General features: G+C 41.7%; 2 pseudogenes; one reads left to right on the top strand and one right to left on the bottom strand.

Annotated features, from left to right (window-relative positions):
• Window positions 1-1,946: 1,946 nt before the first annotated feature.
• On the bottom strand, window positions 1,947-2,360 carry LOC127218622 (60S acidic ribosomal protein P1-like; annotated as a pseudogene).
• Window positions 2,361-6,093: 3,733 nt separating this feature from the next.
• On the top strand, window positions 6,094-8,821 carry LOC127218615 (pre-mRNA-splicing factor SPF27-like; annotated as a pseudogene).
• Window positions 8,822-10,994: the final 2,173 nt, after the last annotated feature.

The raw sequence follows: 10,994 nt of genomic DNA, 5'->3' as shown, positions 1-10,994 counted from the left end.
GACATATTTCAAGTTTCTAGATAATGTACTAAACTGGTTCATACCAGGCTGCAAGGCAGAATTTGTGCTATTGAGACTACAGAGTAGTGGAATGAATGTGTGGTCCAGGTTCTTTATATTAACACCGGCTTCCCTATGCCTTCTGCTGCACTGGAGCTTTCATTTTGAATAGATGGTATGACTGGGAAAACAGACAGAGCCTGGAATTTAGAATGAGCCTTGTATCAGCAGCACAGTGGTAATAAGCAAAATATTTAGGTATTAGAGACTGTTCAAATATCAAGGAATTGGTGTTTTTAATGTTAATTGTTTTCTGTTATATTCAATAGCTTGGCTGTTTTGCAATTGAAAACGTTGTAACATTATCTATAAGAAACAAGTGTAGCTTTTTGCTGTATAAAGAACTTTACTTTAGCCAGAGATTAGGATAAAAGATAGAACCTTAAAATATTTCATAATAATCATTGGTTTTCCTGGTACAATTAAACATATCAACAATGAGAGTGAATGACCTTAAACCTGAGATCAACTTCAATATTTTGTGCTTGTTCTTTTTTAAGAAGCAAGACAAAAACCACAGAGAATTACATATTTCCCAAACATGTCATCTATAAAGAATCCTGTAAATCAATATCTAGAGGGAATAATAATATTTTGCTGATTACTGGTCCAGTGGCAGCTTCTCCTTGTCATCACTCAAGCTTAGTCTAGAAAGGAATAATTGACAGAAAGGGAAAGGAGTGAGAGCTAGATTTTGTATTAAATGCAGTAAGACATTGGAACTATTGTAAACTCAGAAACAGTGGCCAGGGGAGATGGAAAGCAAGGAGGGAGAGAGGAGTGGGGAAAGTTAAGAGATGTAGTTTAGTTGGGAGAGTGCTTGCCTATCACGCAGGAAAACCCTCGTTCTAATCTCTAGCATAGAGTAACCTGGGAATAGGGGTGCATATTTGTAATCCCAAAAGTTGGGAAGTGGAGGCAAGAGGATCAGAAGTTCAGGTTCATCCTTGGTTACACAATAAGTATGAGGTCAGCTTTAGACACTATCTCAAACAAAATAAGACAAACTAAATAAATTGGAAAGAGGCCGCTGACATTTAATCAGAAGCAGAAAGGACAAAGTAGTTTAGGGGAGTGCTGCATTTGGCCAAGTGTGCAAGCACAAACCGATCAGCTCATCTGTTTTCCTGCACAGACACTGTGCTGAAAAAGCATGTGTGATTGCACAGGTAATCACTTCTGCCAGGAGAATTTAGACAGGGAAAGCTGAGAAAAACACGTTTTGTGTATTTACTGTCAGTGAACACATGAAGCATGATGGCTTTTAAATGATAAATTAGCTTTCAGGATAGTTAATTGGGGAGTAGATAGAGAGGAAAGCAGGTGCTGTAAGGTTTTGTTTACCTAATGTGCTAAGGAGGTCATGAGGGCAATTTTCTCATCCAATAGATGTAGGCATGAGGCACAAAGTCTCAGGTGTAATGGTCTGAGAGGGTTTCACGGTTTTAAAAGATAGCCTTGTTTATTTGTTAAAGTATGCAATTAGTCAATTTACAGAATTGTGCAATCATCACCATAAACTAATTTTAGGATATGTCCATTGCCTCATTTCAATATCCTCCATTCAAATTCTTAATCCTATGTAATTATCAATCTGTATCGTGAGTTAGTATTTCTTTAGCAAGACTTTTCAAATAAATTATATTATAAAATATGTTGTCTCTGACACCTTCTTTTGCTTAGTGTATTTTTGAGGTTCATCATATTGTGTCATTTATTAGGACTTCATTCCTTTTCATGGACAAATGATATTTCATTGTTGCAGTATTTGCCTATTCATTCACTTGGTGATGACATTTGAGTTCTTTTTACATTTTGTATATTGTGAAAATGCTGTTATGGACATTCATATGTCTCTGTGAAACATCTTTTTTTTTTTTTTACAGGTTCATCTTTTTATTGGACATGTCAACAAGAGGCTTAGTCAAAAAGACCAAAACCCATGTCATCATCAGAGTCCTCAGATTCTTCCTTCTTTGCTTCCACTTTCTTCTCCTCAGCTGGGGCAGCAGCGGTAGAGTTGGCAGGGCCATCCGCTGGTGCAGCTCCAGCTGCTGGAGCAGGTCCACCAGCCCCTACGTTGCAGATGAGGCTCCCAATGTTGACATTGGGCAAGGCCTTTGCAAACAGGCCAGGCCAGGCCAGAAAGGTTCAACATTGACACCGGCTGCTTTAATGAGGGCATTGATTTTATCCTCCGTGACCATCACCTCGTCGTCGTGAAGGATGAGGGCGGAATAGATACAGGCGAGCTCAGAGATGGAGGCCATGTTGCGGACTGCCAGCACGGTGCTAGTCGCCGGATTGAAGTGTGGGCCTCACCCCAATGCGGCCATAGCGTCCTCAGAAGAACAGAGCACCTTGGCAGCAGCTGAGGAAAGGCTCTGTGAAACATCTTTTAATTTTTTCTTTCTCTCTCTCTCTCTCCCTTCCTTCCTTCCTTTTTGGAGACACGGTTTTTCTGTGTAACAGCCCTAGATCTCACTTTGTAGACCAGGCTGGTCTCAAACTCCTAGCCTCTGCTTCCCAAGTGCTGGAATTACAGGCATGTGCCACCACCACATGGTTTATTTATTTTTTTTGAATAGATATGCTTAAGAGGAATTCTGGGCCACATATTTAAGACTGTGTTGAACATGGTGGCTGTTGAGATGGCTCAGAGGTTAAGAGCACATAAGATCTGAATTTGGTTCCCAACACCCATTATTTGGGCAGTGCACAGCCTGTAACTCCAGCTCCCACAGATTAGACGCCTTTAGCCTCTGTGGGCACCTGCACACATGTTCACCCACACAGTTAATGATAAAATAATTCTTTTATTTTAAATTTTTCATTCATTTTACATACCAACTCCCTCCTCCCTCCTCCTGCTCTCCCCCTACTTCTCCCCCCCATCCACTCCTCAGAGAGTAAGGCCTCCCATGGGGAGTCAACTAAGTCTGGTATATCAAGACCAAGGCCCACCCCCCCCCCCCATCAGGGCTGAGCAAGGTATCCTACCATAGGGAATGGGCTCTAAAGAGCAGCTCATGCACCATGGATAGGTCCTGGTCCCACTGCCTAGGTCCCCATAAACAGACCAAGCTACACAACTGTTGCCCACATGCAGAGGGCCTAGTTCAGTCCCATGCAGGCTCTCCAGCTGTCAGTTCAAAGTTCATAAGCTCCCACTAGCTTAGGTCAGCAGTCTCTGTGGGTTTCCCAGTCATGATCTTGACCCCCTTGTTCTTATAACCCATCCTCCCTCTCTGACTGGACTCCAGAGCTTCAGCCTGGTTCTTGGTTCTGGATCTCTGCATCTGGTTTCATCAATTACTCGATGTGCATTCTATGATGATAATTCAGGTAGTCATCAATCTGATTACAGGAGAAGACCGTTTCAGGTACCCTCTCCACTACTTCATGGAGTCTTAGCTGGGGTCATCCTTGTGGATTCCTAGTCATTTCCCTGGTACTAGTTTTCTCCCTAACCCCATAATGGTTATGTCTCTTTCTCTAATTTAAATAAAAAGAATCTCTTTCATTGCTCTCCCTGTCCCTCCCCCAACTTGACTGTTTCATTCCCTCATGGTCTCATCTCCCATCCCCTCCTTTCTCTCCCCCAGTTTATTCAGATCTTATTTATTTCTCCTTCATAGGGTGAGCCATGCATGTCCCTCTTAGGATCCTCCTTGTTACCTAATTTCTCTGGTTGTCCTTTGCTTTATATCTAAAGTCTACGTAAAATAATTTTTTACAAAGATTATCTTGAACTTAATAAAACAGAGTGGCTCTATCAGTTGACGTTCTCGTGAATAACTCAATTGCTACCACCATTTATAAATATGAGAGATGTTTACTCATATTTTGCTTACTGTCCCTTCTTTGTTAGTGGTATTCCAAGATATTTGACATTTTTGTTGCCTTTTTTATTTAGTCTTTGTTTCATGTTTTCCTTTCTGTTTTTTTTTTTAACCATGCTGGGAATGGAACCCAGGTACTCACACACACTGGGAGAAGCGCTACTCCTTCCCCCGCCCCTGGACTTATTCTTATGTAAGAATTTTGACAGCTCAGATGGGATGGACAGGGACTCTGGCATTCAGGAGCCAAAATACTGACTGTAAAACTCAGATGGAAAGGTATTCTGGCATTCGGGAGCCAAGGAACACCACAGGTCACAGTAAGCATAGCAACTTTCAGCCCTGCTTCAGGGAAAGGCTTTCCCAGTGTGTCAGCTCTGTTCCAGGGTTTCCCGGGTGAAGTTGTTACAGTTCAGGGGCAGTACCCAGGAGAGTGGAATGTAACAACTTCACTTTGCCGGCTTCACTCCCCGGCATCTCTGCTCCAGCAAAGGCGACAAAAGAAGGTCTCACTCAAACCTCATTCAAGAGATTTATTGGGAGGGAACAATCCAGGAGAGTGGCTGCCTTCTGCCAGAGGCTCAGAAGAGGGCTCGGGAGGCAGAACAGTCACAAGCTAAATAGGCACAGGGTTTATATAGGGATTCTTAGGGGGGGTCAGTTTTTCCAGGATGGGGATTGGTCAGATTTCAATCCCTGAGCTCAGACTGGCTCAGGGATTGGTTGGTTTTCTGCACAGGTTTAGGGTCAGATTTGGCTCTGGTTTCAGGGCCAAAGTGTGTTTCTTTCACTGGTCCTTTTTAGCCTTTTGGCTCTAATTTTAGGACCAGGGTGTATTTCTTTCACTGACTCTGATTCCAGGGACAAAGTGTGTTTCTTTGGCACTGGTTTCAGGGTCAGGGTGCGTTTCTTTGTTTCTGGTTACAGGGACAAAGTGTGTTTCTTTGGCTCTGCTCAGGGTGTGTTTCTTTAGTTGGCTCTTTTCCTTTACCACTTATCTTACTTTTCTGCACCTGTGTCTTTTTACTAGGTGTATAAATTTGGACTGACACGACGGTTTCAGCATTTGAAAAAGGTTATGCCACTCGTTTCGTGTGTTCATTTTAGAAAGTACAATCTCTTAGTTTTGAGTTGTCAATGTCATTTGCTGGATGATTTAAATATTTTTATTTGTTGTTAAAATTTGAAATTTTAATTATTATGTAGTTTGGTGTGGATTTATTTGTCCTTCTATTTTGAGCCTCCTCTCCTCCTTTCTTCCTTCTCCTCTCCCTCCTTTCCCTCCTTCTCCTCCTCTTCTTTTTTTAAGACAAGGATTATGTAGCCTTTGCTGGCTTGGAACTTGCTATGTAGACCAGGCTGGCCTGAGACTCACAGAGATCCACTTGCGTCTGGGATTCACGTTGTGTAGTATCATATCCAGTTCAACGAGTTGCTTTCAAGTAAAATGTGACTATCCTTATATTAGTTCACGAGAGCCTGGATAGTCTTTCAGCTTTCTCTTTTGACTCATGTCTGCTGGCTCTGCTCCCTTAAGGAAAGCAACATTATGTGACTTCCCTGTTGGAGATGAAAGTCCACTTTCCCCATTGACTTGATTGACACTCAAATAGGGGTACTTGGTACTGTTGGATGAAGTGAGAAATTGGACTTCTTATGTCATTTGCACTAATCCTGTAGATAGAAGTGCCTTGCAGTTGGTGAGTGAAAATGAAAAGTCCTGATTGTCTGGCTTTCTTTTCCCATTATTTGCAACTTCAAATGAATAAAAGTCAAAGCAACAAACTTGGCCTTGCTGTGTAGATGAAGGCAGAACTGGAGTTCCTTTCTATGGTGTTTATAATTGCTATACAGATAACCAATCATCTAAAGGTTTTTCAGTTAGCTATGCTACTCCTTTTCTGGTCCTTAGGCTAGAAAAGACTGAGTTGATGGTAAATTTATATCTGTCCCAACTAGTATTGCTATGGTTCTGGCTTCTTCATCCCCAAATCTGGGATAGATGGGGCAATAAGTATGCCTTTAATCCCAGCACTTGGGAGGCAGAGGCAGGAGGATCTTTGTGGGTTCAAGGCCAGCCTGGTCTACAGAGCAAGTTCCAGGACAGTCAGAGCTGTCTCCATAAACAAAAATAAAAACAAAAAACTAACAACAAGAAATCCCAGTGAGGGGTGGAGGAGAGTTCCACACAATGGCAGGCATGGGCTTGGTAGCCAGATAAGTGGTGATGGATGCGTTTTGCCATACTTTGACCAAGGATATGAGGCACCAGGCATGTGGGAAGCGGCTGCGGCCCTGGTGAAGGAGAAAAGGTGCAGATACTGACCTACCAAGAACTACCTGAGCTACCTGACAGTCCCAGATTACTCCGCCTTTGAAACTGACATAATGAGAAATGAATTTGAAAGGCTGGGTGCTTGACAACCAATTGAATTACTCAGCATGAAATGATATGAACTTCCAGCCCCTTCCTCGGGTCAGAAAAATGACATTACTGCATGGCAAGAGTGTGTTAACAATTCCATGGCCCAGTTAGAGCACCAGGCACTGAGGATTAAGAATCTGGAACGGATGTCACAGCACGGTTGTAACACCTGAAAAGTATATAATGATTGAACATGCACAGAAGGAGCTTCAGGAGTTAAGGAAACATATTTAAGATTTAAACAGGCAGCGAAAAAACCATGCAACTCTCAGCTGGATCTAAATTGAGAGAAATGGAGTCTAAGATCGGAATGGAGGGCGTGGAGGGGGCTGGATTCCTCAGAAGAGAAATTCCTGATTTGCCTAGGTCTTCCTGTAGGAGCTGTGCTCAACAGTGCTGAACATTTGTGTATCATCTCTGTGAAGGGAATCAAGGGATGATGGAACAGATTTCCTGCTGCTGGTGTGGGTGACATGGACATGATTAAGAAAAGCAAACCAGAACTAAGAAAAAAAGGTTCATCCAGTGGTAATTTGACAATAAAAGTTGTATCAAAGAAAAGATGGGGTGTTTCTCTATTTTGAAGACAATGCAGGGGTCAAAGTAAACAATGAAGGTGAGGTGAAAGGCTCTGCTCTCACAGGTCCAGTAGCAAAGGAATATGCAGACTTGTGGCCCAGGATTGCATCCAATGCAGACAGCGTTGTGTGATTCTCCAGTGTATTTGTAAAATATATTCATTAAAAAGTCTTTGTTCCAGAAAAGAAAGAAAGAAAGAAAGAAAGGAAGGAAGGAAGAAATCCCTGTGAGGAAGGAGGGTGGGTTATAGTCCTCAGCGGTGTAGCTCCTGGTAAGCTTTTATTGCTTAAAGTAAACAAGTCCATGTTCATTCAAGCAGCCTTAATTAAACAGAGTGGATCTCTCTCTCTCTCACACACACTCATACACACATACACATATACACACACATGAAAGTAGAGGGGAGGTTTGTTAGGATGAACAAGGGGTTCAGGGATAAGAACAGAGAGCAATGGGGTAAATACGACCAATATAACATGATCTCACTATGTAACCCCGGCTAACCTGGAACACACTATGTAAACCATCTTCTCCTTGAACTCACAAAGATCCACAAGTCTCTATCTCCCAAGTACTGGGATTAAAGTCATGTACAACCATGCTTGGTCAAAAATTATGTCTTTTAAAAAAATTCCCTAAAATAGAAAACTGTGACTGAGTTTTTGAAATATTATATACATTTTATTTTAAAGCATACAATTTAATATAGTGTTTAATATATTCACAAGTGTAGGCTGGAGAGGTGATTCAGAGGTTAAGAGCAATGACTACTCCTCCAGAGGTCCTGGGTTCAATTCCCAGCACCCACATGGTAGCTCACAACCATCTATAACTCTGGTTCCAGAGGATCTAGAACCTTTACACAGACACATATGTAAGCAAAACACCAATGCACATAAAACATAATGTTAAAAAAATAAATTATAGTATATTCACAAATGTTTAGAATCATCATACTTCTAATTGCAGAACATTATTATCACCCCATTAATGGCCATTCCCAGGCCACCACTCCTTCTAGCCACTAGCAACCAGTAATAGTAATCTTCACTGTGTATCCTGAACATTTCATAAAAACAGACTGACACAACATGCAATATTTATCTTGGGCTTGTTTGGTTTGACACAATATTTTCAATATACAGAAATTGCTAGCACTTTGTTCTTTGAATGGCTGAATAAAATTATGTTTATGAATAAATCACATTTTGTTTGCATTCACCAATTGGTGGTTATTAAGTTGCTTTTACTTTTGCCTATTATGAAAAGGAATGGGGACAATACTAGTACTCGAAATATTGCTGGTTTTAGTATTCCATACAAGTGTTTATGAACATGTAGTCTCAAGTTTTTTAGGGGTTACCCAGAGGAATGCATTTGCTAGGCGTGGAAAACTTATGATTGCTCTCTAAGAAGCAACCAATCTTTTCTACAATGGCTGCATAATTTTACCTTTCCACCAGCTGTATCTAATGATTCCAGCATTCCCATATCACCATCAACAGTTGCTATTGTCTGTCTTGCTCTTTTATATTACGGTCATCCTGTATCTAGTCATTGTTATATGTATGCAGTGGTATTTCATCCTTCTTTTGGTTTTGAATAATGACATGGGGGATCTTTCCTGTCTTAAGAAATTGTACGTGTGTGTGTGTGTGTGTGTGTGTGTGTGTGTGTGCTGGAGCGTCACAATGTGCTTGTGGAAATTGGAGAATAACTTGCAGGAGTTAGTGTCTCCTTCCTGGGGGTCAAATTTAGATGATCAGGCTTGGCAGCAAGCACCTTTACCCACTAAGCCAATCTTGCCTGTCCGCTTTAGTGTGTATGTGTGAGTGTCTGTGTGTGTATGTAGACAAGGTCTCACTATGTAGCTTTGGCTGTCCTGAACTCTCTAGGTAGACTTGCTGGGCTTTAAACTCACAGAGATCTGCCTGCCTTGGAGCTGGTTAGTCACAGTACCATCAGGTCACTGGCTCTGGGTGGCTCCTGGCAGTAGAGACAAAGACAAAGACTTGGCCCAAACTGCAGTTTACTGCTGCTGTGGTGGCAGTTCATCACGGTAGTGATGGTGGCTGAAAGTACAAGGATCAAAGTTTTCTGGCAGTGTGTTTGCTATTGGTTTCAGTTTCAGTGATTTCTTAAAATTTCATTTTCAGGGTTTTCTTTCTGCTGCTAGCTGTAGTTTTAATTTCCTTACACCTTCCAAGTTATTATGATGGACTCTTAATTTGTTCTCTTCGAATCTTCTTTCTTTGGTTATATAGAGATTTAATCCTATAATTAGCTCTCCAGGATTTAGCTACAGCACATAACTGATGTACTGTACTTTTACTTTTCAATTAGTTAAAACATTTTAATTTCTCTTGAGACTTCTGGGACCCATGGGTTATTTAAAAGTATGCTATAGAGTTTCTAAATGATTCCAAATTACTGACTGTCTGTTTATGGTTTAGATTATGTTTTTGGAATATGAACATAGAGTTCACATAATTTCTGTTATTTTCTCAAAATTTATTAAGATATATTTCATATCCCACATATGACATATCTTAGTAAATGTTCTCTGTGTGCTTTCCATGCACTTGTACTTTGCTGTTGTTGGACTCAGTGGTCAAAAAATGTTAATTTTATCATGTTGATTAAGATTTCTATCTAGGGCATGAGGGAACAGGAAGATTGATACAGAGAAAGAATAGGGGAGAACAAGAGATAGCATAATAGAGGGAGCCATATTAGGAGAAATCTGGCACAGGGAAATGCCCAGAGATCTACAAGGATGAGCCCAACTAACAATCTAAGGAATAGTGGAGATGCTACCTTAAATGCCCTTCCCTGATAATAAGATTGATGACTACCTTATATGCCATCCTGGAGCCTTCATCCTGGAGCTGATGGAAGCAGAAGCAGACACCCACAGCTAAGCACTGAGTCAAACTCCTGGAACCCAGTTGCAAAGAGGAGTGATGAGCAAAGGGGACAATACCAGGCTGGAGAAACCCACAGAATCAGCTGACCTGAACAAGAGGGAGCTCATGCACCCCAGTCTGATAGCTAGGAAACCAGCATAGGACTGCCCCAAGCCCCCTGAATGTAGGTCTCAGTTAGGAGGCCTGGGCTATCTATGAGGCCTCTGGTAGTGGATCAGTATTTATTCCTAGTATACGAATGGACTTTGGGAACCCATTCCATATAGAGGGATACTCCTTCAGCCTAGACACATGGGGGAAGGCCTGGGCCCTGCTCCAAATGATATGACAGACTTTGAAGAATCCCCATGGGAACACTCCTCCACTGCTGGTGGGAGTGCAAACTCATACAGCCATTTTGGAGATCAGTATGGCGGTTCCTCAGGAAAATGGGAATTAGTTTACCACAGGGCCCGGCAATCCCCCTCATAGGCATATACCCAAGTGATTCACATCCATGCAACAAAGACATGTACTCAACAATGTTCATAGCAGCATTATTTGTAATAGCAAGAATCTGGAAGCAACCTAGATGCCCCTCAATTGAAGAATGGATAATGAAGATGTGGTACATCTACCCAATGGAATACTACTCTGCAGAAAAAAATAATGGTATCTTGAAATTCTCAGGTAAGTGGATGGAACTTGAAGAAACCACCCTGAATGAGGTAACAAAAAGAGGAACATGGTATGTACTCACTCATATATGGATTTTAGACCTAGAGCAAAGGATCACCAGCCTATAATTCACACCACCAGAGGAACTAGGATACAAGGTGTATTCTAAGAGATTCATATAAAGTCCCTCACAGAACTGGGAAGGGACAAGTCCCCTCAGAGCACAGGGGAGGTGGCGGGCAGCGAATGGAGAGAGAAGTAGGAGAAAGAGAAGGGGGAGGATAGGAAAGCACGTGTGACTAGGAAGATTGAGTCAGGTAGGGATAGAAGACAGGAGAGAGAGAGAGAGAGAGAGAGAGAGAGAGAGAGAGAGAGAGAGAGAGAGAACATAAAAGAGGAAGCCATTAATGGTTTGAAGAGAAACTGAACCTAAAGAAAAGTCTAGAGACCTACAAGACTGCCGCCAACTAACAATTTGAGCAACTAACAATTTGAACAACAGTG

The sequence above is a fragment of the Phodopus roborovskii genome, unplaced genomic scaffold, assembly GCF_943737965.1.
Source record: "Phodopus roborovskii unplaced genomic scaffold, PHOROB, whole genome shotgun sequence".
In the NCBI taxonomy this organism is placed as follows: Eukaryota; Metazoa; Chordata; class Mammalia; order Rodentia; family Cricetidae; genus Phodopus; species Phodopus roborovskii.
The sequence above is the reverse complement of the archived record's forward strand: the minus strand, read 5'-3'. Positions and strand labels throughout refer to the sequence as shown.